The 7,703-nt window shown below is 34.9% G+C and overlaps 1 pseudogene; it reads left to right on the forward strand.

The window, feature by feature from the left end:
* Positions 1–5,266: 5,266 nt before the first annotated feature.
* LOC120165731 lies at positions 5,267–7,151 on the forward strand (annotated as a pseudogene).
* Positions 7,152–7,703: the final 552 nt, after the last annotated feature.

Here is a 7,703-nt window from a genome sequence, read left to right on the forward strand (position 1 = left end):
ACACAACTGAACAACTAGTTGAACTACATGATCTATAATAAACTTGGAATCAAGAAATGTAAAATTGTTTACTTTCGTACTCGGAACTTGGAAGTGTAGATCAAAACAGTGTTGTGACGTATTTGCAATGCAAGAATAGCCAAAATATTCATTAAGATTAAGCCACTCTACTTGATTATGAGGAACTAATAAACTTTTTCTTATCTTAAGCAATTCTACTGTGACCATGATTGTTAATGCTACTTGGATTGTGTACAATGGAAGGCTATCCTTAATTATTTGTTTTGTTTTTCCCTTTCTGTGAATAGAGAAATAGTAGTGAAAAAATGGAGAGAATGGAACGAGACAATATCTTGTAATTAACCCCATTGCCCTGGACTCTAGGCTGCTATGCACTGGAAATGTTTACTTTCGCTGACACTTCAAGCTCGGCCATGGTCCAAAGCAAAGAAAGCAAATGATAGTTCTCATTTGTATTCTTCTTTGTCAAGTGGAAATTTTTTTGCCATATTTGGATGTTTTCTTGAATTCTGACCAACACCTCAAGGTTCAGAGTTGGGACAATATTATGTACTCGTTCATCATGCCATAATTTGAAAAGCATTGCTAATCGATATACGTCCTTTGACTGGTGATATTCAAATGAATTCTCAGTCATGTGTAGTTGCCTCTTTTGGCGATATGTAACAAGGGGAATTGGCTTATATATTGCTAAAGGAACATCTATGGTTAATCCAATCTGATATTCTTTAGAAATATCTTTTTCATGTGTCCTACTTGTATTTCTGATAATCATACATTAGTAATACGTTCTGCAGGTGGATCTCTACTTGCTTCATCAAGCAACATTTCCAATTGCAGCAAACAAAGGGATTGCATGCCATACTTCATAATAATTACATCCTCGGCTGTGAGAAGAAGATCAAGCGCTTCCGAGGCATGTTCTTTGATTGGTTGATGATTATGCCCACGAGTCTCGCCTGGGCAGATTGTGAAAAAGACGAAAGACCATGTGATTGCTTTCTGCACAACCAATTGAAGCCCAAGGACCACCCTCGGAGGTGGAGCATCCAGTTGGTTCATCTTCTTCTCGAAAACATATGTGCTTCTAAGCTCTACCATGACATGGACCATTAGGCAGCTGACAATGCAGATGACACGGACCATTAGCAGCTGGGAATGCTCATTTCTTGAGCACAATTTTCTGCATTTAGGGTTCAATCAGGGATCAAGTCCAAATATCCTGTTGAAGTTCACCATAACATTATGCGAATACAATTTGTTGTGTTCTGTGTAAGATCTCTGTGTCGCGTACCTAGGAACTGTTCTTTGGTAGCTTTGCTGAGGATCTAATTGCAATATGTCGAACCCGGGTCTATTGCTTGGAAGACAATTATCCTAACCGTTGGACTACAAACGCTGGTTATTAATGTAAGCATCTGAGACTCTTAAGACTCTGTAAACAGCATAACAATTTTTGAAAATAGATAATATTGTTTTGTATCACTAATAAATATTCGGAGTCAACCAAGGATTTCTCCGGTAACCAGGCCGAGACTCTCCGCTCCATCCTCCAACACCAGCGCGGCGTTCATTCTCCCCGACGTCGGGGATCACCATCTCCTGATTGGCGCCACCATTTTTAGATTCTCCGTGCCGTTTTCTTGCTACGATGATTACGTCGATTATATCAATCAATTAGCCAACGGAAACAACTACAGTGATGATAACGATCCTCCCCACATCTTGTCCGTCCACCCTTTCGTTTGCTTCTTTTTCAAGTGAATATCCTGCTCCACTTATTTCTCTTAAAACTCGTTTAAGAAAAATATATATACTTGACTTTTTGAACTTCTTTGTTTTTGGGTAGTTTACGGTAGAGTCTTTTAAAAATTGATTTTTTTACTAGATTCTAACTCAAATTGATTCTTCTCCTAATTTTATAAATTTGAACTTTTTTTTAATTTGAGTCGAATTATAAAATAAAATTTAAATAAATCAAAATTTTTAGTAATTAGAGTATTGATTTTAATTTTTAGTCGAACCCTTCAATTTTGTGTGATATATGTATATCACACATAAAAAGATAAGAATAAATATATATATATATATATATATTGTATATGATCATAAAAAATCGTTTTAATTGACATCAAATAGTATCATAATATTATAAATATTCATAATTAAGTTTTGATAGAAACTCAAATAACTTGATTCGATTTAAATTTTATAAACTCGACTTGATTCGGAAAAAAATTGAAATGAAGCTTGAGTTATAAAATAGTATTTATCAACTTGAATAACCTAAAATTTTTTAACTCGACTCGACTCAACTTGCTTGCCCCTAAGATAGTTCTGAAACAACTTCAACGAAGCCTAAATCGATACCTTACTTCGATAATCAAATTGAACAATTTTTAACATTATATCTAAATTTAAGTATCATAATATTCTTTTTGAATAATTTATAAATCTAATCAAATATAAATTTTTTAAATATTTTTTATATTATTGAATTATATATAGTCTTGTTTTACATAGAAAAGATAATTGGAATTTAAACTTGAAATTAAATACAAATAAATTTAACCAAACCATTAGGTTTAAGGGTGAGATGACTATCCAGCTCAGTTGGTAGAGCACAAGGTTCTTAACCTTGAGGTCGTGGGATCGAGTCTCACGGAGGGCATTTCATAATTCGGAGGTCTTCTACGGAAACTGCTCTCAACCTGGTATTGGGGGCAGCCTACTATCTTACCTCCCCCTTACCCCATTACATATGGGAACAAGGGACAACCATTTTATTAGGTTTAAGGGTAAAGTACACAAATGATTCCTGACTATACGACAATTCTTTGTTGAGTCACTGACTATAGGACGATGCTTTGTTGAGTTTTCCTATTATAGGACGATGCTTTGTTCAATCCCCCGACTATTAAAAGTTACAAAATGATCTCTGACTATATAGTATTGCTTTGTTGGATCTCTCGACGATTAAAAGTTATAAAATAGTCACCCGACTATTTATATGTTTCAAACTCGACATTTTCTGTTACAATTTTGACGATCATCTAAGCTGAACATTAACATGTTGACTGGATATAATAGTCTTTTAAGATTCTAATATCAGATTTAATCATATCTCAAATTGATTATCCTTCAAAATATTGACTATTGAGTGGAGCTCAAATTCAAGCAAATCACTCTTTGAACTCACCTTATACCCCTAAACTGAGGGGAGATTAGAGAAAAGGTGAAGGTTTCCACCGACGAGGAAGAAAATTGGCCTTAGGGATGAACGAAGGGGAGCGGACGACGTAGTTATCCTTTATAAAAATTTTAAATTATCATTTATTTTTTTATTAATAATCTATTTTCGCCCCTAGAATTTTATAAGTTCATCATCACATAAAATTTTAAAAATTTATCGTTTAAAGTATTAGTCCTTAATTGACCTTGAAGTGGAGGGCCCGAATTAAATAGTTATTATAATTTATGGCTAACATTTATACACCTTAAATAAGGGAGAGTTTAAAATACAACTTGTTAATATAATGCTAAAAAAAGTATAAATTGGTTGTAACCGAAATTTTTTATCAAAACTGAATAACTTTTTAGGCTAAAGATATAAATTTTTGATATTGTCTAAAGATATTATAAATTCTAGGGTAAAGTATACAAATGATCCCTCGACTATAGCATATTGCTTTATTGAGTCAATTGACTATAAAATATTAAAAAATGGTCCCTCGAATAGACGGAGTTGCTTTGTTGAGTCTTTTGACTATTAAAAGTTACAAAATAGTCACTCGATTATATATTGTGTTCCAAACTCATAATTTTTTGTTAAAAAAAATAACAAATCATCTGAGTTGGAAGTTAACATTCTGACTGAGATATGATAGCGTTTGAGATTATGAGATCATATTTTATCATATCTTAGTCAGCAGATTAACGTACAACTCATATTGTCGTCAAATTTTTAACGAAAAATGATGAGTTTGGAACATAATGAATAGTCAAGTGACCATTTTGTAACTTTTAATAATCAAGAGACTCAACGAAGCAACTCACTATAGATGGATGACCATTTTATAACTTCTAATAGCCGAATGAGTAAATAATAAAGTAATATCCAATGTCTCATTAGCATCTTTAACTATGAGTCTCATTAAAGTGTGTATACATATTTTTAATAAAAAAATTAGACACCAAAAATTAATTTATAGTAAATACTTATTTTTATATTAATCCTTGAAAATATTAAAAAAAATATAAACAATACACCAGTTCAATGATATTTGATGTAATATGAAAAAATTCCAACTTTATCTACAAAAATTTGTTTTTCTATCGACATTGACATCTATAATTGTCAAAGTCAAAATATCAGACATTCAAACTCATGTGCGTTTTTATTTTTTAATGTAGAAGTGGATAGTCTAATTTAAGGTTGGTCCCTATTTTATGTACAAGTTTCAAATTTAATCTATATTTTTTAGTTTGACAGAATTTGATCCACTTACTTTGTTGTGTTATTATTTAATCCAAATTATTAACATCTTTAACTATGAGTCTCATTAAAGTGTATATATATATATATATATATATTAAAAAAATATCCATGTTAAACAAATACTCAAGGATGCCTTTTTTTAAAGAAATCAATTGAACTTATGCGGTTGGGAAATATAAAAGAAAAACTTGTGCCTTATGATATTCATTTAAATACATAAGCAATTTTTTTTATTAATATGAGATGCTTACAAAATAAAATTTAGTTGAAAAATTCTCAATCATTTGACAATGAGAATGTTTAAACATCCTTGTAGATGTCATTCTCGAACTCATGACCACTATAAATAATAATCATCACTTTAACGACTGAGACCGCTTGGTTCGTGCTTCACATAAGCAATTTAATTAACAATTTGAACTCATAAACATGATAAAAGTAGGAGAACCAAATTATGTCATATTAAAGTGAAGATATCAAATCTTAAAATCCTGCATAACAGAAGGACCAAACCAAATTATACCATTCATCTTTGGATCTCGGATAACAAACGAAAGGAAGAAACAAGGGCTAAACTTATCCAAACACACATTGAATCTTTCCACTTAACAATAGACAAATAATGTTGTAGCATTCTGACTTTGGGGAAATAAACCAAACCAGACCTTTTTGTTCCAGCTTTTGGTGTCCTTTCCAATCTCCATACAACTCTCAACTAAGGCTTCTTTCAAAACAACTTCCACCAGAATGTACTTTAAGTACCTTTTCTTCTTCCTACTCTCGACTTCCCTCCCGTTTGGGCTTGCTCAAACGTGTCCCTTGTCCTTCTCCATCCTCCTCCCCTTCCTTTTCCAGCCAAACATGCCCCTACTCAACACCTCCTTCCGGTGCAACTTCCTCCGCCAGGGCCTCCGCCTCGTCTTCTCCGACTACCTCAGACGTACCGGATCATTCTTTCCTCCCTCAAACACCTCCCTGTCCTGTTGGCAATCTTTCCAATCTCTCTTCCCAAACTTCAACATCCGTTCCTCGTGCGGTTTCCAAAGTACTGCTTGGATCTCCCAGGGCTGCATGAACTTAACCACAAAGGCCGACTTCGAAGCTTTGATCCCAAACACTACCTTAACCGGCGTGTCCATAGATTGTAACCAGTCATTGAATGGTACTGCTTGTGCTTCATGTACTAGAAGCTTGTCCAATCTGCATGCTTTCTACTTGAGGGACAGTTCAGTTTCAAACGTGTCTGGCTGCGTGGCCTACCCGTCTATTTATGCAGCAGGTGCTGCTATTTACTGGGGAGAAACTGAAACGGCCTTTTGTTTATTTTCACTTGGGTTCCTTGATAGCAGCAATGGTGAGGATAAGAATAAAGGTGTGAGTTTGGGTGTATTGATCGGTGTTTGTGTTGGTTTAGCCGTTTTCATTGTTGGGTGTCTGTTTGGTTTTAGAAAACATCGGGATTCAAGGAATAAAAGGAGGGATAGGATTAGGAATCTTGAGAGCGTTTCTGAATCGGATCCAATTGGTGAAAGTATTGATGTGATCAAGTTTACATTCGATGAGATTAAGGAGGCTACAGGGAATTTCTCTATACATAACATTATAGGAAGAGGAGGTTATGGGAATGTGTACAAAGGCTACTTATCTGATGGCTCTGAGGTCGCTTTGAAAAGGTTTAAGAACTGTTCCGCCGTCGGTGATGCCGATTTCAAGCATGAAGTTGAGGTTATTGCTAGTGTTAGGCATGTCAATCTTGTTGCTTTAAGAGGATATTGTACAGCTACGACGCCATTAGAAGGTCATCAAAGGGTAATTGTCTGTGATTTAATGAAGAATGGGAGTTTGTATGATCATCTCTTTGATCTGACTAAAACGAGACTTAGTTGGCCTATTCGTCAAAAGAGTGCCCAGGGAACGGCTAGGGGACTGGCTTATTTGCACCACGGGGTGCAACCGGCAATCATTCATAGGGATATCAAAGCAAGTAATATACTTTTGGATGACATGTTTGAGGCCAAGGTAGCGGATTTTGTACTTGCCAAGTTTACACCGGAAGGGATGACACATTTGAGCACTAGGGTAGCCGGAACAATAGGATATGTTGCCCCTGAGTATGCTCTGTATGGTCAATTGACTGATAGGAGCGATGTGTATAGCTTTGGTGTAGTGCTTCTTGAGCTGTTGAGTGGAAAGAAGGCGCTCACTGTGAGTGATGAGAACAGAACTTCTGTAGTGGCGGATTGGGCATGGTCGTTGGTGAAGAACAAGAAAGGTTTGGACATTATCGAAGACGGAATGCTGGAGCTAGCGCCGCCAGAAGTTCTGGAGAAATACGTTTTGATAGCAATTCTTTGCTCTCATCCAAAGTTACAATGCATGCCATCTACGGGTAGAGGTAGTGAAAATGTTGGAAACAGATAATTGGGTTCCCTCGATCCCTGACCAGCCAAATCCGCTGGTTGCTCATTTCGATGACATTGAGAGTTCTATAAAAGGTAACGGCTCGTGTCAGGTCTCCGGTTTTGGTGGCTATCAGATGTTTGGTTATGAAAGTAATCATTCTGATGATAAGAGGGAAGGGACAAGCTCAGGCTCTTCAATAGAAGTTTCTCATAAGCATAACACAGCATAATAGGGTCATTGAACTCTGCAATGATGTTCCCTGATAAGTTCAGACTTTGCTTCTGTCGCAGCCGTCTCTTTGGAGACGCCCGGAATTAAGCTTCGACTTGAATAAAATTATTAAAGTCGCCATCAATAATTTATTTTAAAAACAAATAAGTTGATCGGATAGCTCGATTTCTTACATAATCTATATTTTATCAAAAATATGTCGGATTCGGGAGTCGGTTACAGTCAAAGAAATATTAGTACCCTTGAACTGCTCTTTCGGTACTAATTAATTTTCAGTCATCTTAATAAATTGTAGGTTAAATTAAAAAGTAAAGTTTGATCTAAATTACTTATCTCCGATCTATTTAAAAACATACCCTTAAAAAGTCAAAAAAATGTTAGATTGGTAAAGAAAAATGTTGAATCAAAAAAGAAAGAATAAATGTTAAATTATAATGTTTTAAGTAAAAAAAAATACAAATGTTGAGGAATTAACAGAAATAAAAACAAAGGGCTCGTATTAAAACACATAGCAAATAAAAATAATGCAAGGACAAAAAGTCTATTAAAC

Source organism: Hibiscus syriacus, unplaced genomic scaffold (genome assembly GCF_006381635.1).
Source record: "Hibiscus syriacus cultivar Baekdansim isolate YM2019G1 unplaced genomic scaffold, ASM638163v2 tig00111594_pilon, whole genome shotgun sequence".
NCBI lineage: Eukaryota > Viridiplantae > Streptophyta > Magnoliopsida > Malvales > Malvaceae > Hibiscus > Hibiscus syriacus.